General features: G+C 39.4%; 1 long non-coding RNA gene across 2 annotated transcripts; it reads left to right on the top strand.

Annotated features, from left to right (window-relative positions):
- Positions 1-20,004: 20,004 nt before the first annotated feature.
- LOC148266761 (uncharacterized) lies at positions 20,005-25,218 on the top strand. 2 transcript variants are annotated; one of them, XR_015817900.1, is made up of 5 exons: positions 20,005-20,345; positions 22,953-23,339; positions 23,550-23,620; positions 23,855-23,951; positions 25,001-25,218. It is a non-coding gene; the product is annotated as an uncharacterized LOC148266761 (long non-coding RNA). The 2 variants fall into 2 exon arrangements; XR_015817899.1 differs by having other exon boundaries at positions 20,006-20,345; positions 23,855-25,218.
- Positions 25,219-25,873: the final 655 nt, after the last annotated feature.

Here is a 25,873-nt window from a genome sequence, read left to right as displayed (position 1 = left end):
AGTGCTAAGCAAACGCTTGTACCCTCTTCTATTATGGCAGCAGAGTTTATAACTTGTTATGAGGCATCCAATCATATAATATGGCTACGAAATTTTGTTACTGGGCTGCATATTGTTGATAGTATAGAAAGACTATTAGAGTTATTTTGTGATAATAAGTCTGCAGTTATGTATTCCAACAACAATAAGAGCTCAGTGAAATCAAAGCATATAGATATCAGGTTCCTCATTGTTAAAGAAAGAGTTCAAAGTAAGCAAATATCGATAGAGCACATTAGAACAAACTCCGTGATTGCAGATTCGCTCACTAAGGGATTACCAACTAAGGTCTTTTATGAGCACATTGCTCATATGGGTTTTGAATCCTTAGATTATGTATAGGTTTAGTAGGAGTCTTGTACCATAGTTATGTTTATTTTGTAATACGTCATAGACTTGGTACTTTGGTTTTAGTTTATGGTTATATGATTTTATTTTAGTTATTATGTTTTGGTTTTTTGGGTTACATATTATCTCTGAGTTTTCTTACAAATGATCTCATTAAGGTTAAGGCATGACCGGTTAGAAATATGCATGTTTAGATCACATACCATTTAATTTTCATGCCACACATCCATGCTTGATCAATGTCATTTAGTTATACTGATATACATTATCATTGATGGGTTTATTTACGACAGCTATAGCGAAGACCGTTTTGATCCTACGTTATTATGATTGATGGATGGGATTATTTGGTGATGCATTCAGGTATTGATAGTATAATTCTAAGTACTCCTATGGTTATTTGACGCATACTTAAGATGTCACATAAAGTTTAAGTGGGATATTGTTGGATTTTTTTAACAAATAGGCTTAATATAGGCTTTACTATACGTAACAGGCTATCAATTTATAGACCTGTTTAAAAGTGATCAAATAAGGTTAAATAGAATTGGGCCTTAATACATTGAGCTTAAGTACGGGCTTAATATGTACGTATATTATTTTTATAATTTCTCATTTTATGATGGGTAAGATGAAAAATACAAAAGTATATCGATATAAATAGGCGGTTATAGTCCTTGAATCATAAGCGCACCACTTTATTTTTCTGAAATTCCGTCACCAAATAAAAATAGCTTTTGAAATCATGTGTTGATTCGAAAGTACCTATCGCAAGATGCAATCAAATCTTCTGCGATGGATCCAGGTACACTTCCATTCATCCTTCCTCATTGATTAAGTATGAGATTGCATGTTTAAATTTATCATATCTAATTTGATTTGAAAAAATTTTCTAATAAAATTATTATTAAAAATATAATTACTATCACTAAAAATCAATATAACTCCAAAACGTAATCATTAAAAATTATCATCCTAATTTTAATTCATAAACTTAGTAAAATATCCACTATTAAATCATATTTGTAATAAGTTTCAAGTCTATTTTCAATCCATTAAGATATAACACACAAGTTATGAAGTTATTAGAAATCACTTACATAGACATATTGATTAAATTAAAAAAAAAATAAGAGAATTGTTGAATTTAACTCCTTAACAAGATTTTAAAAAAATCTCTTTAATTTATCAATATAAATTTCAGTAGTACCCTCTTACATCATATTAAGTTCTTTCAACAACCTTTTAAACCATATGACATGACAAACGTAAAAAATTATTGCAATATATTTATATTCTTAAATTGACAACATAATAATGGTTTGCTTCTCCAACTCATATTGCATCACTCAAGTAATTTCAAGTAAAAGGCCACAAAAGACGAGAGCATTCAAGATCTCTATGACGAAATAAGAAGATGACTGACTATGTGATGTGAGCAAGGATAGAGAAAATAATTTCTTTAAAGAGAAAAGCAACCAAGAGAGAAGACTTTTTTCTAAATCATATGATATCTTAACGGAAGAGAAAATCAAATATCATTCCTTAAAGAACTAAATCCTACAGTTGAGGAAAGATATGAGTAACCTCTTTGCTCTTTCAATGGTCAGTCTTAATTATTCATATTTACTTTCCCCTAATTCCTCCACAATTAATCAAAATATTCTCATTCAAAAAGAGAATATCCTATCTAGTCTATTATAGTCAAAATCTTCTTAATTTTTATCATTTTCTCATTTAATACAATATTTAATTTTCTTATATTTTTTTTCATTAATTTAGAAGATTTATTTACTTGTAATTCACATGGCCTACTCTATAAATAGGTCTTCAATTCACAATTGTAAGGAATCAAGTTTAAGAATAATAAAACTATGAAGTTTTAGTTTTCAAGTAGTTAGGTTTCTTCAACCTTCTTGTTGAATGGTAATTGATTCAACTTATCAAAGTAAATCCTTGTGGTGATTTATCAATTTTCTTTCGAATTAATTTCTAACTTATCAAGTTCATACTTGTGGCATTTTTAATCAATTCAAACTATCCCAATTACCTTAGTTGATATTCACGTGTTGAATGCAGGTCAAGTAGGGAGGATTTATTGAGAGTTTTATGATTTTGAATACTAATATTATACGCAAAGTTTTTTATCACGTTAGTTAATCTTGGGTTTCGCGTTATTTGGTATCAGAACTTAGACTTATGATAAATCTTACTATCCTGCATGTTTTATCTTTGCATATTCATTATTCTTCATAGTACAAAAAATCATACTTTGCATCTGCTCATATACATAAAAAAAAAAATCATATCCATATTATCCTTCATGCACTCTATATTTCCTTGTACTTTTATTTCACTACATCTCTAAGTAGCTAGTTGCAACATAATTACTTAGCATCATACATAAAATACGCATTATCTTCATCTGTGTATTTGAATTGTTATTTCTAAAATTTTTTTGCCACTTTCTTTCCCTAGGATTTTCTTGAACTATCATAAATAAAATTTGATTATCTTGATTCACGAAAATTTAATTATGACATTCAACTTGAAGAAAGGCGGTCGAGTGAAACACAAAAAATGAAACACGTGAGCGAGTGTTATTTTTTTTACTAACTATTGCTTGCAAATTTTTACAATGATCTCATACAACATCCCCACCGATGACATTTTCTCAAAAAAAGCAGAATTAGTGAAACCCAAACATAAGAAATGTTCGATTCGAGGATGAATTATTTTTCAAGAGGGAGGGGATGATGTGAGCAAGGATAGAGAAAATAATTTCTTTAAATAGAGAATCAACCAAGAGAGAAGACTTATTCCTAAATCATAAATATCTTAAAGGAAGAGAAAATCAAATATCATTCCTTAAAGAACTAAATCCCACAGTTTAGGAAATATATGTGTGGCCTCTTTGCTCTTTTAATGGCCAGCCTTAATTATTAATAGTTACTTTCCCTTAATTCCTCCACAATTAATCATAATATTCTTATTTAGAGAGAGAATATCTTATCTAGTCTATTATAGTCAGAATCTTCTTAATTTTTATTATTTTCTCATTTAAGATGATATTTAATTTTTTTGTAATTTCTTCTATTAATTTAGGAGATTTATTTACTTGTAATGCACATGGTCCACTTTATAAATAAGTCTTCAATTCACAATTGTAAGGAATCAAGTTTGAGAATAATAAAACTATGAAGTTTTAGTTTTCAACTAATTAGGTTTCTTCAACCTTCTTATTGAATGAGAATTGATTTAACTTATCAAGATAAATCCTTATGGCGTTTTATCAATTTTCTTTCAAATTGATTTCTAACTTTTCAAGTTTATATTTATTGCATTTTTAATCAACTTAAACTATCTCAATTACCTTGGTTGACATTCACATGTTGAATGTAGGTCAAGTTGAGCGAATTTATTGAGAGTTTTATGATTTTGAATATTAATGTTATATGCGAAGTTTTTGATCACGTTAGTTGATCCTGGATTCTGCATCATTTGGTATCAAAGTTTATGCTCGAGATAAATCTTACTATCTTATATCTTTTATCCTTACATTTTTTTTTAATTTTTTACATTAAAAAAAACATACCTTGTATCCTTTCTTATGCATAAAAAATAAATAAATATCATATTTGTATTGTTTTTCTTGCACTCTAAGTTTTTTTTTTAAGAAAATTAAATTTTCACATTCAACTTAAAGGAAGGTGGTTGAGTAAAACACAATCAGTGAAATACTGAGAGAGTGTTATTTTTTTTAACCATTCCTTGCAGATTTTCATAATGATCTTATACAACATTTCAGGCGATGACGTTTTCTCAAAAAAAAAAAAAAAAACAGAACTGGTGAAACCCTGACATAATAAGTGTCCGATTCGAGGATGAATTATTTTTGAAGAGGGATGGGATGATGTTAGCAAGGATACAGAAAATAATTTCTTTAAGGAGAGAATCAAACAAGAGAGAAGATTTCTTCTTAAATCATATGATATCTTAAAGGAAGAGAAAATCAAATATCATTCCTTAAAGAACTAAATCCAACGGTTTAGGAAAGATATGGGTGGTCTATTTGCTCTTTTAATGGCCAGTTTTAATTATTCATATTTACTTTCCCATAATTCCTCCACAATTAATTAAAATATTCTCATTTAGAAAGAGAAAATCATATCTAGTCTATTATAGTCAAAATCTTCTTAATTTTTATTATTTTTTATTTAAGACGATATTTAATTTTCTTGTAATTTCTTCCATTAATTTAGGAGATTTATTTACTTGTAATACACACGGCCAACTTTATAAATAAGTCTTTAATTCACAATTGTAAGGAATTAAGCTTGAAAATAATAAAACTATGAAGTTTTAGTTTTTAACTAGTTAGGTTTCTTCAACCTTTTTGTTGAATGAGAATTGGTTTAACTTATCAAGGTAAATCCTTGTGGTGTTTTATCAATTTTCTTTCGAATTAATTTCTAATTTATCAAGTTCATACTTATTGCATTTTTAATCAATTCAAACTATCCCAATTACTTTGGTTGACATTCACGTGTTAGATGTAGGTCAAGTATGGAAGATTTATTGAGAGTTTTATAATTCTGAATACTAATCTAATATGCGAAGTTTTTGATCACATTAGTTGATCCTAGGTTTCGCATCACTATGACTAAAGCATATGTGCATATCCGAATAAGTAAAATTAACACAAATCATAAGTACCTACTATGTTTAACTAAATCAGTAGAATGGCCTTTCTGTATCATTTTGTTTGAATAAAAATTAAATAAACTTAGTAAGAAAATTTACCTCAAGAGCTTCCACTAATCTTTTGAAGAAGAGCAATAAAACAAGCTTACAAGTTTTACTCTTCCTCATGTTCTTAATACGACAAAAAGATGACTCTCTAATACTTCCACTGTTTTCCTAACAAAAAGCCCTAATACACAATTTTTACTCTCTAAAAAATTGCTGAAAGATTTCGCTCTTATGTTCTTTCGACCTCCATTTTATTCATGAAAAAATATATCTTCAACCTATTCGAACATGCAATCCTCAGCCGTTCGTCCAATCATATTTGCCCACCACAGTTCATTCCTCTCTTTCCTTCAACGATTCTGTTACGCTAGCTCAGATATGCTTCTAGAGTCCTCTCATGCACAATATATTTCTGAATGAGGAAGAATGATGGGACAGACATTTGCTCGATTTATCATATGTGAAACAACGTCATGCTATGGATAATGAAAACAACATTGTTTTAGCATTAGATAAATGAGTCGTGCTTCTGGGTTACAACAATTCTCTTCCTTCTTTTTTAATTTCAAGCCCAATTTCTATGTTTGTTTTCCTATATCCTCCTCTACCATTTTCTTTCTCCTTTGTTCAATTTTACCTTTTCTTTTTTTTTTTCACTTTTTTAATCATGTTTTTTTTTTCTGTTCTTCCTTTTTTCCATTTCAATTTTCTTCTCATTTTCTTTCCATTTCAATTTTCCACACTTTTAATCATGAAGTAAAAAAGTAAGTACAATAAACAAATAAATAATTAATTAAATAAGAAAACCACCCCAAATTATAATAATAACAAAATAGTAATAATGATGATCATAATAATAATAATAATAGTATAATAATACTAATAATAATAACAAGAATAATAATAATAGTAATTGTGATAAATTTGAAACCATGACGAAATTAAATTTGAGTTTAATTTTTTTCAGTACTAAACTATATCTTACAATCATCACAACTATTTATTATTATATTATGGTACTATTACTATTACCCTTATTATTAATTCTATTATCATTATTATTATTTATTTTTATTTTTTATCTTATTTTCTTACTTTATTATTATTATTTTATTTATTTTAGATGGAGAAAATTGGGGTATGACATACCCATAATTTCAATTAAATGAAATAGTTACCATTAAAGATTATAAGTAGTATCTACAAAGCTAAACTAATATCTATCCTAAACTTGTTAAGTTAAATTATGTAAACATAATAATGTGAGTGAAAATAAATTTAATACTTAATTTCTTGGAATGAAAGTGACTACAATTTTAAAGAAGTTACCCGAGTAAGTAATAATATATTATATAAAATTAGGGTATATGAAATTAGAACTTAGCCTACGAATGTCGTTGACTTTACAAAGGATGATGCAACTAGTTGTATCATAGGAAATCCTAATTTTGGGAGTAAAGGACTTAATATATAATACGTTATCTAAGAAGGCCAGAATACTACCAAACTCAAATGATAATTGTTATGGAGGTTGTATTAATCTAGCATGTGCTCGTGAGAAAATCTATTTGCCCCTTCATGTGTTAAACAAAGTAAATGATGTAAAACTAAAAAAAAAAGTGTTCTTGTCTTAGGGTTAACTTATTCCTAGTATAACAAGTAGGATGATTTGTAACAGCCCCGGTAATTCATAATGGAATGTATATTATCAAATATCAAATGCGGAAGCGAAGTCAAAATTTGAATAACATCCCTTACACTAAAACCAAAAACGTGCTCACAAAATATAAAAGATCAAACTACCTAAAGGAGAAACTTGAAAGTAAAAGCTACGAATATGACTATGGAGTCTTTAGGCGTCCCCTTCGTCGTCCTCTTGCGGAACCGGCTCGGGAACGATGTCCTCTTGATCTAAAATGATTAAATAAGGAATGAGCTACACTAGCCCAGTAAAGACATCACGATATCTCACCGTCACGGAGGTAAAGGTGGGTAGAAAACACAAAAAGACCAATGGAGCATAATTTACAACAAATCCTTTTATTTATAATAAAACCTTTACCATTCACTTACCTCGGTGAAATTCATAAAACAATATACGAAAGCAATAACATCATCATCATCATGAAATCATATATATAAACTGTATAACATAATACCTATCAAGCTTTTCGTAATTCAATCGTTACACAACATATTTTCCTCATTTACCAGCCCACTAGTATCCATGGGGATCCATAGGGGTCCCGTTACCCGTTAACCCATAACACTTGAAATCATATTCCAGGGCCGTCCCCATACCCCGTCCGGTATGGGCGCCAAAACATATAAGATCTCCATACCCCGTCCGGTATGAGAGACTCTAGCGCCCGGAGAAATTGAAGAAAAAAAAAATGTGTGTGCCACGTCAGCAGCCACGTCAGCAGGCCCAGTCAGCAGGCCTGGCCAACCAGGACCTGCCACGTGGCAAAACCACGTCGACCGGGGACGGGAAACGTTGGCGATCTGCGTGCGCGCGATCGGACAACTCAGATCAATCGCGCGCACGGACGGCCCAGATTTAATCGCACGGACGACCCAGATTTAATGAAAAACGGACGGCCCAGATTAAAACAAAATGGACGGCTGAGATCAAAAGGCAAAATGGTATAAATAAGACCCCCACACCAGACCCCAAACCCTAGCCGCCTGCCCTCGCCGGAGAAGACGAACCAGAAGCCGGCCGCCGCCACCCGCCGCCGCACCGGACGAATTTCCGACCGCCGATCGAGGTAAATTTCATACCCCCGACTCGTTTCTCCACGCTGATTTCCCCAGTGGCCAAATCAGAGCCAAAATCCCAGCCAAACGGCCGAAAAACACGGCCAAAAGCCAGCGGCGCCGCCGCGCCCCTTCTCGGTTTTTGCCTCCGATGAGGCCCTTTCCGGCCTCCGTTTAATGCAATTTTTATATCACCGTGATCACCATTCTTTTCTCTACAGGTTGATCGGAACCAAATCACCAAAACACGAACTTCACCGGAGAGCCGCCGCACCCGAGAACACCGCCGCCGGTAAGCTTCAGTTTTTCGTAAATTTTTGACCCCCCGAGGGCCGTAGTGTTGTTTTATCGCAGGAACCAATGCGAGTGTGGCCGAATTCGGCCGGAAACGGCCGAAAACGGCCAACCCGAGGCGAACCGCTGCCGCAAACGGCGGCGCCGTAGCCGGAGCACGGCGGAGCCGCCGTGCCGGAGTTGCGATATTGGCTGAAAGGGGCCCTCGGCCTAATTTGGGATTTTTTGGAACACGTGCAGGTACCAGTAGTGGGTTTCAGTTCCCCGGGAAAAATTCAGGGAAAATTAGGGACAGCCTGTAGGCGCACTGTGAAGCCGTGTTCAGACCCCGAAACATGTAAGGACCCCTCACCCTATCTCCTATCACGGTATTAAAGTTCAATAAATGATAAAACGGTATTCCACGAATCAACGAATGTGTGAAATTGCTTAAGGTCGCTAATGGAGCCCGAGTCTAGTGTGTTTGTCGGTTAATTGTTATTTGGCCTGTTTTACAGTTTAAAATGCAGTATGAGATTTGATGTTTTCATTTTATAGTTTCATGTGCATATTGTACTGTTTTATTGATTATGGGTTGAATGACTGGGATATTGATATTGTATGTTGTCTGTTTGGCATAAATTACTGTTTTGCTTGTTTGTATGTGGATTAATGATGCTGACTGAAGAAAAAGAGAATAAAAAATTATGTAAATGGGTAATGGTATAATGTGGTCAGCCTGACTAGATATCCTGGGAGATGGTGGACGGACCGGGTCCGTAGGGAACCCTACCGGGATTGTGGTCTCCCATATCGGACGAGGTATGGAGATCTTATGTGTTTTGGCGCCCATACCAGACGGGGTATGGGGACGGCCCGTTTCACCCTCATGCCGGACAGGGTAATGAGGTCTATGTTTTGGCGCCCATACCGGACGGGGTATAGGGACGGCCCTGGAATATGATTTCAAGTGTTAAGGGTTAACGGGTAGCGGGACCCCTATGGATCCCCATGGATACTAGTGGGCTGGTAAATGAGGAAAATATGTTGTGTAACGATTGAATTACGAAAAGCTTGATAGGTATTATGTTATACAGTTTATATATATAGTTTCATGATGATGATGATGTTATTGCTTTCGTATATTGTTTTATAAATTTCACCGAGGTAAGTGAATGGTAAAGGTTTTATTATCGATAAAAGGATTTGATGTAAATTATGCTCCATTGGACTTTTTGTGTTTTCTACCCACCTTTACCTCCGTGACGGTGAGATATCGTGATGTCTTTACTGGGCTAGTGTAGCTCATTCCTTATATAATCATTTCAGATCAAGAGGACATCGTTCCCGAGCCGGTTCCGCAGGAGGACGACGAAGGGAACGCCGAAAGACTCCATAGTCACATTCGTAGCTTTTACTTTCAAATTTCTCCTTTAGGTAGTTTGATCTTTTATATTTTGTGAGCACGTTTTTGGTTTTAGTGTAAGGGATGTTATTCAAATTTTGAATTCGCTTCCGCATTTGATATTTTTTATTTAAATTCCATTATGAATTACTGGGGCTGTTACAGAGACCACAATCCCGGTAGGGTTCCCTACGGACCCGGTCCGTCCATCATCTCCCAGGATATCTAGTCAGGCTGACCACATTATACAATTTCTATTTTCATAATCTTTCATTCTCCTTTTCCCCCAGTCAGCATTATCAATCACATACAAACAAGTAAAACGATAATTTATGCCAAACAGACAACATACAGCATCAATATCCCGATCATTCAATCCATAATCAATAAAACAGTAAAATATGCACATGAAACCATAAAATGAAAACATCGAACCTCATGCTGCATTTAAAACTGTAAAACATGCCAAATAACAGTTAACCGACAAACACACTAGACTCGGGCTCCATTAGCGACCTTAAGCAATTTCACACATTCGTTGATTCATGAAATACCGTTTTATCATTTATTAAACTTTAAAACCGTGATAGGAAATAGGGTGAGGGGTCCTTACTCGTTTCGGAGTCCGAACACGGCTTCACAGTGCGCTTGCAGGCTGTCCCTAATTTTCCCTGAATTTTTCCCGGGGAACTGAAACGCACTACTGGTACCTGCACGTGTTCCAAAAAATTCCAAATTAGGCCCAGGGCCCCTTTCGGCCAATATCGCAACTCCGGCACGGCGGCTCCGCCGTGCTCCGGCGACGGTACCGCCGCTTGCGGCGGCGGTTTGCCTCGGGTTGGCCGTTTTCGGCCGTTTCTGGCCGAATTCGGCCACACTCGCATTAGTTCCTGCGATAAAACAACCCTACGGCCCTCGGGGGGCCGAAAATTTACGGAAAACCGAAGCTTACCGGCGGCAGTGCTCTCAGGTGCGGCGGCTCTCCGGTGAAGTTCGTGTTTTGGTGATTCGGCTCCGATCAACCTGTAGAGAAAAGAATGGTGATCATGGTGGTATAAAAATTGCATTAAACGGAGGCCGGGAAGGGCCTCATCAGAGGTAAAAACCGAGAAGGGGCGCGGCGGCGCCGCTGACTTTCGACCGTGTTTTCCGGCCGTTTGGCCAGGATTTTGGCTCCGATTTGGCCACTGGGGAAATCAGCGTGGAAAAACGAGTCGGGGTATGAAATTTACCTCGATCGGTGGTCGGAAAACCCTCCGGTGCGGCGGCGGGTGGCGGCGGCCGGCTTCTGGTTCGTCTTCTCCGGCGAGGGCAGGCGGCTAGGGTTTGGGGTCTGGTGTGGGGGTCTTATTTATACCCTTTTGCCTTTTGATCTTAGCCGTCCATTTTGATTTAATCTGGGCCGTCTGTGCGAGTAGATCTGGGCCGTCCGTGCGATTAAATCTGGGCCGTCCGTGCGCGCGATTGATCTGGGCCGTCCGATCGCGCGCACGTAGATCGCCAACGTGGCCTGTCCCCGGTCGACGTGGTTTTGCCACGTGGCAGGTCCTGGTAGGTCATGACTGCTGACGTGGCTGCTGACGTGGCACGCGCATTTTTTTTTTTTGTTTTTTTTTGTTTTTCTTCAATTTCCCCGGGCGCTACAACTCTCCCCCCCTTAAAGAAATTTGGTCCCCAAATTTGCCTCGTTACTCTTGATCGAACAGATGGGGATATTGGGCCCTAAATTCTGATTCCAGTTCCCAGGTGGCCTCCCTGGGCGTGTAGTTCTGCCACACGACTTTTACAAATGATATTTTCCGGTTGCGGAGTATTCTGCTCTCTCAGTCCGTGATACCGACCGGTACTTCTTCATAAGACAAGTCTTCTCGGAGTGGAAGCGGTTCATGAGCCAAGACATGAGAAGGGTCCGGATTGTACTTACGTAGCATAGATACGTGAAACACATTATAAACCCGGGAGAGCTCAGGAGGCAATGCAAGTCTGTAGGCAGTGGTACCAATCTTGTCTAAGATTTCAAAGGGTCCAATACATCTGGGGTTTAATTTTCCCCTCCTGCCGAACCTACTAATTCCCTTGAAGGGGGTGACTTTAAGAAACACCCGGTCGCCTTTCTCAAAGGCCAGGTCTCTCCTCCGGGTATCAGCATAACTCTTCTGCCTATTCTGAGCTATCTGGATGTTCTTCTTGATCTTAACTATCTTGGACATGGTTTCTTCTACCAAATCCGGGCCAAACAATCTTCTATCGCCCACTTCTTCCCAACAGATCGGTGACCTGCACGGACGCCCGTATAGCGCCTCGTATGGGGCCATGCCGATGCTTGCTTGGTAACTGTTGTTGTAAGCAAACTCTATCAGGGGTAGGTGGTCGTCCCAATGGCCCCCGGAGTCAAGGACACAAGCTCGGAGCATATCCTCCAGCGTACGAATTATCCTCTCTGATTGTCCATCGGTTTGGGGGTGGAAAGCAGTACTAAGAGACAGCTTTGTTCCCATAGCATGCTGGAAACTATTCCAAAACCGAGAAGTGAACCTAGGATCCCTGTCGGATACTTCTGTTACTGGGACTCCACGCAGTCTGACTACCTCCCGGATATACATTCTTGCCAACTTGTCCAAAGGATCAGTCATTCTGATGGCCAGGAAGTGGGAAGACTTAGTGAGTCGGTCAACAATTACCCATATAGCATCATGTCCCGATCGTGCATTGGGTAGTCCCGATACGAAGTCCATGGTGATGTGTTCCCACTTCCACTCTGGAATCGGTAAAGGCTGAAGTAACCCGCCCGGGCGTTGATGTTCTGCTTTGACCTGCTGACATACCAAGCACTTAGATACAAAGTCGGCTATATCTCTCTTCATCCCATTCCACCAGAACCGAGGTCGCATAGTTTGGTACATTTTCGTACTTCCTGGATGCATGGCGAACCTTGAACTATGGGACTCTGTCATGATGTCTCTTTTTAACTCACTGTCGTCTGGGACACACACTCTGTCCTTGAAACGAATCAATCCTTCGGCAGAGATCTGAAATTCTGAGCTCACTCCCTGTTCTGCATTCTTCTTGTAGGTTACTAGGGTGGGGTCGACTGACTGGGCTTCCTTTATTCTTTGGATTAACTCGGGTTGGACTGCTAGGTGGCCCAAACATGTGACTCTCTTCAGGTCTCGCAGGCGAACCTGCTGTGTAGCCCCAATGGACCTACATTCTGAAACCATTAGATGAGCTAGGGTGTCTGCACTTTTCCTGCTGAGGGCATCGGCCACTACGTTGCCCTTACCTGGATGGTATAGGATGTCACAATCATAGTCCTTGAGGAGTTCCATCCATCTTCTCTGACGCATGTTGAGATCCTTCTGAGTGAAGATATGCTTCAAACTCTTATGATCGGTGTAGATCTGAAAGGTCTCTCCATACAAATAATGGCGCCAGGTTTTCAAGGCGTGTATGATTGCGGCAAGCTCCAAGTCATGGGTAGGATAAATCTTCTCATGATTCTTTAGCTGTCTAGACCCATATGCTATAACCTTTCCATGCTGCATTAGGACACAACCCAGGCCCAGATAGGAGGCATCACTATAAACTGTGTACCCTCCTGATCGACTCGGTAGAGCCAGCACTGGTGCAGTAGTCAGTCACTTCTTCAACTCTGAAAAACTCCTTTCGCAGTTCTCATTCCATTCAAACCTTGCATTCTTCTTTGTGAGTCGGGTTAGAGGAGCTGCTAGACTAGAGAACCCTTCGACAAACCGACGGTAATAACCTGCCATTCCTAGGAAACTGTGAATTTCCTTAACTGTTGTCAGCCTTTCCCAACCAAGTACCGCTTCAACCTTTTCGGGGTTCACCGACACCCCTTCCTTCGATATAACATGTCCTAGGAAGGCGGTTTGTTCGAGCCAAAATCCACACTTGCTCAACTTCGCATACAACTTCTTTTCCCTGAGTACCTGTAGGACTTGGGCAAGATAATGAACATGTTCTTCCCTAATTTTTGAGTAGACTAAGATATCATCGATGAACACGATGACAAATTGATCCAAGAATTCTCTGAAGATTCTGTTCATTAGATCCATAAAGATGGCCGGGGCGTTGGTTAGCCCAAACGGCATAACCAGGAACTCATAGTATCCGTACCTGGTTCGGAATGCCGTCTTGGGGATGTCTTCTGCTCTCACTTTTACCTGATGGTAACCTGATCATAGATCTATTTTAGAAAAGACCTGTGCACCCTGCAACTGATCGAAAAGGTCATCAATCCGGGGAAGAGGGTATTTGTTCTTAATTGTTACCTTGTTTATCCTTCTGTAATCAATGCACAGTCTCAACGTTTCATCTCCTTTCTTTGCAAAAGTAACCCCGGCACCCCATGGGGAAATGTTGTGTCTAATGAAGCCACTGTTTTGTAGCTCAGTGATCTGTTTCCTTAGTTCTTCCATCTCGATGCGGCTCATTCGGTAAGGAGCTACCGAGATGGGCTGGATTCCTGGCTGTAAGTCTATGGTGAACTCGACCTCTCTGTCCCCTGGTAGACCGGGCAGTTCATCCGGAAATACGTCTGGGAAGTCTCGGACTACTGAAATCTCTTGGATACAAACTTCTTTCTTGGGTTTACCTAGTTAGAGAAAATACAATATTAAGGCACTGGGAATTAAGAAGAAAAAAATTTGCCATTAGGGGAAATCAGTACCGAATAATTTTATTAATTTGTAAAAGGCTCCTCGTTGGGAGGATTAAATACAATCTTTTTGTTAAAGCAGTCTATGGTGGCGTGATACGCCGCTAGCCAATCCATTCCTAGGATTACATCAAAATCCCCTGTGTCTAACCCTATCAGGTCTACCCTCAATTTCCTATCTGCTATCTCCACGGCACATGCCCTGTAGATAACCTCTCCTAGCAATGTCTCCCCCCCAGCGGTAGATACAAGCAATAATGAATCAAGTCTATCAGGTGATACACAAATTTTGGAAGCAAGAACATGTGAAATAAAAGAATGTGATGCACCAGTATCAAACAAAACATGAGCAATGTGGCCAGAGATAGTATACATACCATGTACCACGTCCGGGTCTGCGTCGGCATCCTTCTGGGTAAGGTTGTAAACTCTGCCCTGGATTGGTGGCCTCCCTTGATTCTGGTTCCTAGGGCACTCCCTCGCACAGTGCTGGGCACTGCTGCATATGCGACAGGTGTTGTTGAGACGGTAGCAGGGTCGGTCCCCATGATCCCTGCCGCAGTACTGGCAGATCTTCCCACGTGCTGCCCCCATAGCCTGAGGAAGGGCCTGGACGGCAGATCTGGGGCTCTTACTGGGTTGGACAGGCATGGTAGGTGCTGGCCTGCGGAGCGGGGCTGAGGGTCGGGAACTTCCCGCTAGCTGAGGGCGGGTGTCGAAGCTCCTTTCTATGATCTGCGCCTTTGCCAGGACTGCCGAATATGTCTCGAGCTCCATCACCAGTAAGTGCTGTCTGATCTCCGGGCGAAGACCCCACTATAATTTCCTGGCCTTCCGGCCCTCATCCAACAATGTCTCCGGGGCATGTCGGCCCAGCTCCAAGAACTTACGGGCATACTCCGACACTGTCATATTCCCCTGGACCAATTGAGCAAATTCCATTTCTTTTAGATGTTGGATATGTTTAGGGAGATACTCCGCATGGAAGGCCGCTAGGAACTGCTCCCAAGTAACTAGTGCAGGCAGGGTGGCCCGCTTGAGCTCACACCAGCGTACTGCTTCCCCTACCAGCATGTAGGAGGCAATGGCAACCCTCTGCTCATAAACTACCCCCAAGGTCTCGAAAGCTCTCTCAGTCTCTGCCAGCCAGTATTGGGCCTCTTCGAAAGAGGATCCCCCTGAAAAAGTAGAAGGGTTCAGTCTTCTGTACCTCTCTATGAAACCGGGGTCGATCAAGGAAGGAGCGGGGTCCCGAGGTAGAGGGACTGGGGCCGGCGGAGGGTGAACTGGGGGACCCTATGGTGGCGCCTGCTGATGTGGTGGGGGCACTGGAATGTGCTGTGGCAGCACCTGTTGGTACTGTGGCTGTGGTACCGGGTCGTACCGCGGCTGTGGTGCCGGGTGGTACCGTGGAGGAACAGGCTCCTGCCGGGGTGGCTCGGGATCAGCCTGCTGTAGCGGGGGCTCAACCTGCGCTAGCGGAGGAGGTCCCGGTAACTCCCTTCTCTCCTCTTGCCTTCGCTGGGCAGCTGCGAGAGCCTCCACCATCTCAAATAGTCTATCTAAATCCTCCCGAAGTGAATTATCTGGGGCCGCTCGGTTTAGTAGGGGCCTTCCTCTCCTCATTCCCGTGTACCTGCATTCACAAGGAATGATTGAGTAACGATATATCGATGAGTATTTCTCTAAGGCACTATTGTGTAAGGGATGGGTCCGAGGAAATGCGGCTCTGATACCAACTGTAACAGCCCCGGTAATTCATAATGGAATGTATATTATCAAATATCAAATGCGGAAATGAAGTCAAAATTTGAATAACATCCCTTACACTAAAACCAAAAACGTGCTCACAAAATATAAAAGATCAAACTACCTAAAGGAGAAACTTGAAAGTAAAAGCTACGAATATGACTATGGAGTCTTTAGGCGTCCCCTTCGTCGTCCTCCTGCGGAACCGGCTCGGGAACGATGTCCTCTTGATCTAAAATGATTAAATAAGGAATGAGCTACACTAGCCCAGTAAAGACATCACGATATCTCACCGTCACGGAGGTAAATGTGGGTAGAAAACACAAAAAGACCAATGGAGCATAATTTACAACAAATCCTTTTATTTATAATAAAACCTTTACCATTCACTTACCTCGGTGAAATTCATAAAACAATATACGAAAGCATTAACATCATCATCATCATGAAATCATATATATAAACTGTATAACATAATACCTATCAAGCTTTTCGTAATTCAATCGTTACACAATATATTTTCCTCATTTACCAGCCCACTAGTATCCATGGGGATCCATAGGGGTCCCGCTACCCGTTAACCCTTAACACTTGAAATCAAATTCCAGGGTCGTCCCCATACCCCGTCCGGTATGGGCGCCAAACCATAAACCTCACTACCCCGTCCGGTATGAGGGTGAAACGGGCCGTCCCCATACCCCGTCCGGTATGGGCGCCAAAACACATAAGATCTCCATACCCCGTCTGATATGAGAGACCACAATCCCGGTAGGGTTCCCTACGGACCCGGTCCGTCCACCATCTCCCAGGATATCTAGTCAGGTTGACCACATTATACAATTTCCATTTTCATAATCTTTCATTCTCCTTTTCCCCCAGTCAGCATTATCAATCACATACAAACAAGCAAAACGATAATTTATGCCAAACAGACAACATACAGCATCAATATCCGGATCATTCAATCCATAATCAATAAAACAGTAAAATATGCACATGAAACCATAAAATGAAAACATCGAATCTCATGCTGCATTTAAAACTGTAAAACAGGCCAAATAACAGTTAACCGACAAACACACTAGACTCGGGCTCCATTAGCGACCTTAAGCAATTTCACACATTTGTTGATTCATGAAATACCGTTTTATCATTTATTGAACTTTAAAACCGTGATAGGAAATAGGGTGAGGGGTCCTTACTCGTTTCGGGGTCCGAACACGGCTTCACAGTGCGCTTGTAGGCTGTCCCTAATTTTCCCTGAATTTTTTCTGGGGAACTGAAACGCACTACTGGTACCTGCACGTGTTCCAAAAAATCCCAAATTAGGCCCAGGGCCCCTTTCGGCCAATATCGCAACTCCGGCACGGCGGCTCCGCCGTGCTCCGGCGACGGCACCGCCGCTTGCGGCGGCGGTTCGCCTCGGGTTGGCCGTTTTCGGCCGTTTCTGGCCGAATTCGGCCACACTCGCATTGGTTCCTGCGATAAAACAACCCTACGGCCCTCGGGGGGCCGAAAATTTACGAAAAACCGAAGCTTACCGGCGGCGGTGCTCTTGGGTGCGGCGGCTCTCCGGTGAAGTTCGTGTTTTGGTGATTCGGCTCTGATCAACCTGTAGAGAAAAGAATGGTGATCACGGTGGTATAAAAATTGCATTAAACGAAGGCCGGGAAGGGCCTCATCGAATGCAAAAACCGAGAAGGGGCGCGGCGGCGCCGCTGGCTTTCGACCGTGTTTTCCGGCCGTTTGGCCGGGATTTTGGCTCCGATTTGGCCACTGGGGAAATCAGCGTGAAAAAACGAGTCGGGGGTATGAAATTTACCTCAATCGGCGGTCAGAAATCCCTCCAGTGCGGCGGCGGGTGGCGGCGGCCGGCTTCTGGTTCGTCTTCCCCGGCGAGGGCAGGCGACTAGGGTTTGGGGTCTGGTGTGGGGGTCTTATTTATACCCTTTTGCCTTTTGATCTCAGCCGTCCATTTTGATTTAATCTGGACCGTCCGTTTTTTATTAAATCTGGGCCGTCCGTGCGCGCGATTGATCTGGGCCGTCCGATCGCGCGCACGCGGATCGCCAACGTGGCTTGTCCCCGGTCGACGTGGTTTTGCCACGTGGCAGGTCCTGGTTGGCCAGGACTGCTAACTGGGTCTGCTGACGTGGCACGCGCTTTTTTTTTTTTGTTTTTTTTTTTCTTCAATTTCCCCGGGCGCTACATGATTTGATCCAAAAATTCTATCAGAGAAGGAAATTATAAAAATTCTTGTTAATTGAGCTTATGATTATGCAAGTGTTAGCCACATAAAGTTTTGAATCATAGTAGAAAAGAAAAAATCCAGGAAAAAGTTTGCCACTTAGACAACAAAGTAACTATGACTACTCGAAAGTGTGATGCTCGATGATTCTTAAGCACAAAGGTAGAAGATAAGATAGACCAAATTGTCATGGATTTTACAACTCATCAAGACTTATAAACAAGCTTTTTAAAGATATAATTTTTAGGAATAAAATCGAATTTAAATTTTAAAATATATAAAAAAGCAAAAGAATATCCTTAGAAATAACATCTTGCCCTTGAGTTACATAAGTTTCTACTAAGGTAGAAGGTTCACGATCTTAACTCTCGAATTATCTATTTTGGCTCAATTACTTTTTAAATGCTATCTATATTATGAGATTTCTCTAGTTGCCAAGTTATCAAATGTAATTATTACTCTGCAACATATTCATCTTGTGATAGTTGATATTATTGAGGTTTTATTGTTAGAAAAAATTTAGTAAATATATGACTATATTAATCAATAAAAATTTGCTTTAAATAAATTTTTAGTATTTATTTCTTCTTTTATTAATTTAGTTTTTATCTTGATTTTGTGTTAAATTAAGTTCTCGTATTATACAATTAACAGTTATGTCATGTGCTATTAATTTGAACACGTTACTTATTTGATTGATTAACTTGTTTTATAGATACCACGTAGATGATGATGTAAAAATTTTGAATATAAATTAATTAATAAAAAATTAAAGATTATTTAAACAACACAATGATTTGTCAAGAAGAAGAAGCTCGAAAACCAGCAAGACCCTTGCTTTATATTTTCATATTGAAGGAGGGCAGGAAGGCAATGGGATTGGTCACTCATTCATGGCGGGTTCGTCTGTATAATTAAACTGCTTTGAGGAAGATGAAAAAAAAAAATAAAGTGTTGAAATTATATTAGGGATGCAGATTTTCACTGCATGAATTGTTTTGTTGATTCTGGCAATTGGGTTTTGGATGACGACTGCGCGTTCGCACCCCCACCCCCCCATTTATGGCTCATCTTCTTATTTATTATTTTATTTAGGTACTATGTAGCATTTGTGTGAAAAGCTAATCAATTAAATAATATAATGTATCCAAATTAATTATTAATAATTTCTAATTAATTTAATTATTATATATATATATATGTGATAACTAATTTAATCAGATAGAAACAAAATCAACTAGAAAAATGTTTCTAAGCCATATATAAATTAAAGTTTATATGAATTTAACAAAATTTCTTTTTTTCTAAAATTATTGATAAATGAATAAAATTTGGTTTGAATCTTTTAAAAGTTCTTTCTATAAAAGATTTCTTTTAAATAAATTATTTAAAAATTTAAATTTACAAGTTACCCCAAAAATTTCACCAATCCTTTTAATCCAACGTCACACATTCCGAAATTCCAGTAGTCGCGGCTGTACACGATAATTATCCCCTAAGCTCACTCCAGACTCCACGTGGTAGCCGCAGATCACGCGCACGTGCAAGTACTGTACCTCCACGTAGACCACTTCGTGCCATTTCGTAATTTTTGCCTAAATCCAATCCCGATTTCCGAAACCAGAAAACCGTATTTTCAAAAAGAAAGGGAACTAAGTCACCAAACCACTACCCGGGGTCTGCGTTGGGGACACGTGTCGTGATCTTATTCGTCTGTGTCCGTTATAAATAACCCTCAGCTAACTCAACCCGCAGCTCGTTGATAGGGTTATAAACATCTTCCCTGGCTACTACTTTTTATGTCCTTCTACCTCTGTTTTACAGAAACTAGTACCTACACAATTTTGTTACTGTTTCTAAGCCTCCATCGGAGAGGAGATTGATTCAGTTACCGGCAGTCTCTAATTCGCTTGGTGCAGGTCGGGAACTGATTGGCAGTGATCTACTTTCAAATCTTCTATTTAATGCCAAACTGGTCTTTCTTAATTGGTTGCAGCGAATTGGATCCCGCCTTGCATCAACTGAATCGGAGACCGCGGTGAAAGGTTGCATGGATCTCGTGCTTTTGCCCGTTACTTTTCAGATCTCAGGTTGGAGCATTTCATTTTTTTTTTTTTTTAGTTTATATGTATAGTTTTAAATCTGATTTAGTTGAAGAATAAATCTGTATCCGTAATTGATTAGATTGTGTCTATTTGTGGATCTATATTGCTTTCAATGTTCTTCAGATCATTTTAGTATCTAGCCACAGATCTTGTCCTGTTTTATGGAAACTGGTTTTTTCTATTCACGTTGGTTCGTTTGAATTTCGTTATTGATTTATTAGTTCGGACACAATCTTCTTATTGCTGGTTTTGTTCATGGTTATTGAACTTTTAAGCTGCTGATTTTGTTTGTGGTTATTCGTTTTGACACACACAGAGATTTTAGAAGCAAGAGAACAAATAGAAGCATATAATTTACTTTATTTAGAAAATAAGTAATAGTCAGTTCCAATATATTTGTTTTTAATTCTAAATTTAATTTTTCTTTCAAAGGAAAGGGAGGGAAGAAAATAGAAAATAGAAAGACATGTTTTGGGTATTTTTCATTTTTGCTACGGCATAATTTCAGTGGCAGAAGCAATTAGTTGGTCAAATAAAATGGCTGAAGATGTGTTGGCACGACTAACGTATTGATAATTGTAGCAGAAGAATATTAATGATTAAATTATGGCAATACTGTTGGCGCATATGGGAAAACAAAAAGGTGTCGGCAACAATTTCTGGGCTTGTCCTCTTTTTATTAAACTCACGGAAAACATGATCCTTTCTTTTTCCTTCTAGCTTTCTCCTTTTCCCCTCCCTACTTTCTTATCTTACTTTTCTCACCCACAGAGCGTGGTTTAAAGCTCAATTCAAGAAATAATCTTTCTTCCACATCATTTTAATGGGCCGGGCACTTGAATTGTTAGGCTTTTGTGCTGAGTAGCTAGGATGTCTTTCTTTATGGTTTTTTCTAACAATAGCTGCATTGTCCTGTAATTTTTTTCTTTTTCCAAGTTATTTAAAACAGCTGTCTGTGCTTGTGTGATTAACAGATAAATTTGTGCATATACTCCTGTTTGTTTCTGATTTGTTTCTTTACCTGGTTATCTAATTAATTCAGTGAAGTGATATTGTAGGGAACATAGTTCCTTCCCCTTTGCAAACTAAAAACAGCTTTTCATGCATTTCGAACATAGTCCCTCTATTGGAATCGATCATATCTAAGTAAAATGTTTTTCTGTTTAATGGCTTGCTACTTCGTTTGAGTAATCAGCTTTTGAGTGTGCTGTAACGCATAATAGGGCTACTGGCATTTTTTGTTGGTTTGGGCTAACAACCAGTCCGTTGACATTTTCCTATGAAGGTTTATTTGAGTTTCATGAGATTTGCTTAATGATGTTAGCACGATTGATGTATTGATTGGTTTAGATAAACTGTAAAATGGCTTATGTGAATTAAGGGTATGTTAAAATATAATTACGGCCTTCCCTTGCTTAAGGAAAAGTTCGTTGTCATTTTGAGTTTGATCATTTGTTATTTGGCTGGTATTTTGTTGTTGTTGGCTTCAGTTCATAGAAGCTCCGATGGCTATGAACTCATTAATGTTTTTGACGAATGCACAAGACTAAAGTTCTTCGAATGTCATTTGTTTTTGTGACTAAACTGTAAGTTTGTGATTATATTAGAACTTTAAAATTCTATCTTTCTGAAGAATCTCTGTGGTTAGATGTTTAACCATGTTTAAATTGTTTTTCCTTCATTGAAGAACATTTCTTACCATGTTTAAATTGTTTTACTTGAGTGCTTTGGATATAGGCATATGAGGGTGAGATATATTATCTTTATTAAATTTATTTGCCTTGCAATAAACGTCAGCAGCTAATTTGTAATCTTTTTTTTTTTTTAAATAAAAAGTATAATTTGTAATCTACACTACTGATTGCCATTTTGGTCCAGTTTTAGCATGTAATTTGTGTATTTGTTTGCCAAAAAGGTTATGATACTCAAAAGGTACGGATTCCCAGAGAAAGCAGAATGAGGACAATAGGTGTGTGATGTTTGGAACCGTGAAAATTGTCTAGAATTTTTTATTAGTAGAACGCCTGATTAAGTTGCTGTTGGAGAAGTAAGCTTTACGGGATACTAAGTCCCACGTTCTATACTTTCTCCAGCAATACGTCTAACTAGATCAGCTAAATTATTATCTATTGCTTCAAGTTAAGCATCTATTTAGGATTGGAATGCAGAATAAGACTTTAAACGAGTACTGCAAACCTAGCTTGTAAGTTTTACGTCGCTATCAAACTTAAAAATCATTTTTGATTGAGGTTATTTTCTAATAATTTTAAGTTGTTTTGGATTAGGAAATAGTTTATTGATTATAGTAAACATAAGATCTCTACCATTGAGTTCATCTTTGTAGAGAATTTTTTGTTTTTTGGTAGCGCAGTTTCCTTTTGGCTACTGCACCTTGCATTATAACAGTAGTATTTTCTTGACGGAGTGCTACAATAAGATGTGCAATCATATGTGAACTCAATAGCCATCTCATTAACACTTTTTATTTTTGTATCTTAAATAGTTCATTATTATGTATTGATAACTTATTTTTATATTATTTTACTTGTTTGGTTTCTTCATGTGTTGCTTTAAGTTTGTCTCATATTTTAGGCATCATGTAGCGCCCGGACCGAAGAAAAAAAAAAAAAAAAGCCACGTCGGCAGGCCCGGCCAACCGGGGCCTGCCACGTGGCAAGACCACGTCGCTCCTGAACGGGCCACGTTGGCGATCCGCGTGGGCGCGATTGGACGGCCCAGATCAATCGCGCGATCGGACGGCCCAGATACAATTGCACGGACGGCCCAGATTCAATCAAAAACGAACGGCCCAGATTAAAACAAAATGGACGGCTGAGATCAAAAGGCAAGGGGTTATAAATAGAACCCCCACACCAGACCACAAACCCTAGCCGCCTGCCGCTCGCCGGAGAAGACGAACCAGAGGCCGACCGCCGCCACCCGCCGCCGCACCGGGGAAATTTCCGACCGCTGATCGAGGTAAATTTCATACCCCCGACTCGTTTTTCCACGCTGATTCCTCCTGTGGCCAAATCGAAGCCAAAATCCCGGCCAAACGGCCGGAATACGCGGCCGAAGACCAGCGGCGCCGCCGCGCCCCCTCTCGGTTTTTGCCTCCGACGAGGCCCTTCCCGGCCTCCGTTTGATGCAATTTTTATATCATCGTGATCACCATTCTTTTCTCTACAGGTTGACCGGAGCCGAATCACCAAAACACGAACCTCGCCGGAGAGCCGCCGCACCCGAGAGCGCCGCCGCCGGTAAGCTCCGTTTTTCGTAATTTTTTTGGCCCCCCGAGGGCCCTAGGGTTGTTTTCTCACAGGAACCGATGCGAGTGTGGCCGAATTCGGCCGAAAACAGCCAACCCGAGGCAACTCGCCGCCGCCAGCGGCGGCGCCGTCGCCGGAGCACGGCGGAGCCGCCGTGACGGAGTTGCGATTTGGGCCGAAAGAGGCCCTGGGCCTAATTTGGGTTTTTTTTTGGAACACGTGCAGGTACCGTTAGTGTGTTTCAGTTCCCCGGAAAAAATTCAGGGAAAATTAGGGACGGCTTGTAGGCGCACTGTGAATCGTATTCGGATCCCGAAAACAAGTAAGGACCCCTCACCTTATTTCCTATCACGGTATTAAAGTTCAAAATGATAAAACGGTATTTCTTGAATTAACGCATGTGTGAAATTGCTTAAGGTTGCTAATGGAGCCCAAGTCTAGTGTGATTTATGATTTACTGTTATTTGGCTTGTTTTACAGCTTTAAATGCATTATGAGGTTTGATGTGTTCATTTTATAGTTTCGAGTGCATATATTACTGTTTTATTTATTTATGGGTTGAAAGACTGAAGAACTGATGCTGTATGTTGTCTGTTTGGCATGAATTACGATTTGCTTTCTTAAATGTGAATTGATGATGCTTATTGAGGAAAAGGAAAATGAAAGATTATGTAGACTGATAATTGTATGATGGGGTTAGCCTGACTAGATATCCTGGGAGATGGTGGACGGACCGGGTCCGTAGGAAACCCTACCGGGATTGTGGTCTCACATGCCGGACGGGGTATGGAGATCTTATGGTTTTGGCACCCATACCGGACGGGGTATGGGGACGGCCCGTTTCACCCTCATACCGGACAGGGTATTGAGGTTTATGGTTTTGGCGCCCATACCGGACGGGGTATGGGGACGGCCCGTTTCACCCTCATACCGGACGGGGTATTGAGGTTTATGGTTTTGGCGCCCATACCGGACGGGGTATGGGGACGGCCCTGGAAACTGATTATGAATGTTAAAGGTTAACGGGTAGCGGGACCCCTATGGACCCCCATGGATACTAGTAGGCTGGTAAATGAGAAAAGAATATGTTGTATAATGATTGAATTACAAAAGGCGTGATAAGTGCTATGTTTTACAGCTTATATTATTCCATGTTTGTGATAATGTTATTGTTTTCTTATATTGTTTCATGAATTCCACCGATGTAAGTGGATGGTAAATGTTTTATCATAAATAAAAGGATTTGTTGCAAATCATGCTCCATTGGTCTTTTGTGTTTTTCTACCCACATTTACCTCCGTGACGGTGAGATATCGTGATGTTCTTACTGGGCTAGTGTAGCTCACTCCTTATTTAACCATTTCAAATCAGGAAGACATGTTTCCCGAACCCGTTCCGCAGGAGGATGACGAAGGGGATGCTTAGAGACTCTGTAGTCATACTCATAGTTTTATTTTTGAGTTTCTCTCTTACTTAGTTTAATTTTTTATACTTTAAGTACGTTTTTGGTTTTCGTGTAAGGGATGTTAACTGAAATTTTGATCTCGCTTTCGCATTTAATATTTATAATATAATTTTTATTTTTTGAATTACCGGGGCTGCTACACACCAAGCACACAAATTGATACTACGATTATAATTGTATTTCAAGTAAAATAAAACATGTCGACTTCTTCAGTATAAATTTGAGCTTTGTTCTTTTTTTTTTTCTCTATCTTTTATGGGTGTCTGGAATATATATATATATATATATATAGCATGTATCATAATTATATTACTTAAATGATTATAGTTGATGATAGGATATGTTGTTGTTTAAGATCTTTCAATGGTGGTAAAAATTTGTACTAGTAGTGATTAGATTTGCAATATCATAAAACACATTGTTAGAATAAAGGGTGAGTATTTAGAGAGGACGATTTACATCTTACCATATCAACATAGTACTAGACGAAGATTTGAAACCTATAACCAGAAAAATAAATTAAAAAAAAAAAATAAAGGGAAGAAGGTCTTCTTCATAAGCAACGGGAGATACCTTTCTTTTTCCTTGGATTAGGTAGAACAAACCCCCCCTTGCGTTGTTAATTATTTAGGTAGAAACAATACTTTTAATAAACTTAATTCCTAATAAATCTATTAGGAATTAAGCTCAAAACTATTTTGTTGGGGCACTCAGGTTGCTCCTTTCTCTATTGTTTTTTTTTTGTTTTTTTTTTTCTTGGAGCTCTTATTTGCACTAGA

Source organism: Carica papaya, chromosome 3, assembly GCF_054855325.1.
Source record: "Carica papaya isolate Zhongbai chromosome 3, ASM5485532v1, whole genome shotgun sequence".
Taxonomy (NCBI): domain Eukaryota; kingdom Viridiplantae; phylum Streptophyta; class Magnoliopsida; order Brassicales; family Caricaceae; genus Carica; species Carica papaya.
Note: the sequence above shows the minus strand (reverse complement) of the source record. Positions and strands in the feature narration are given on the sequence as shown.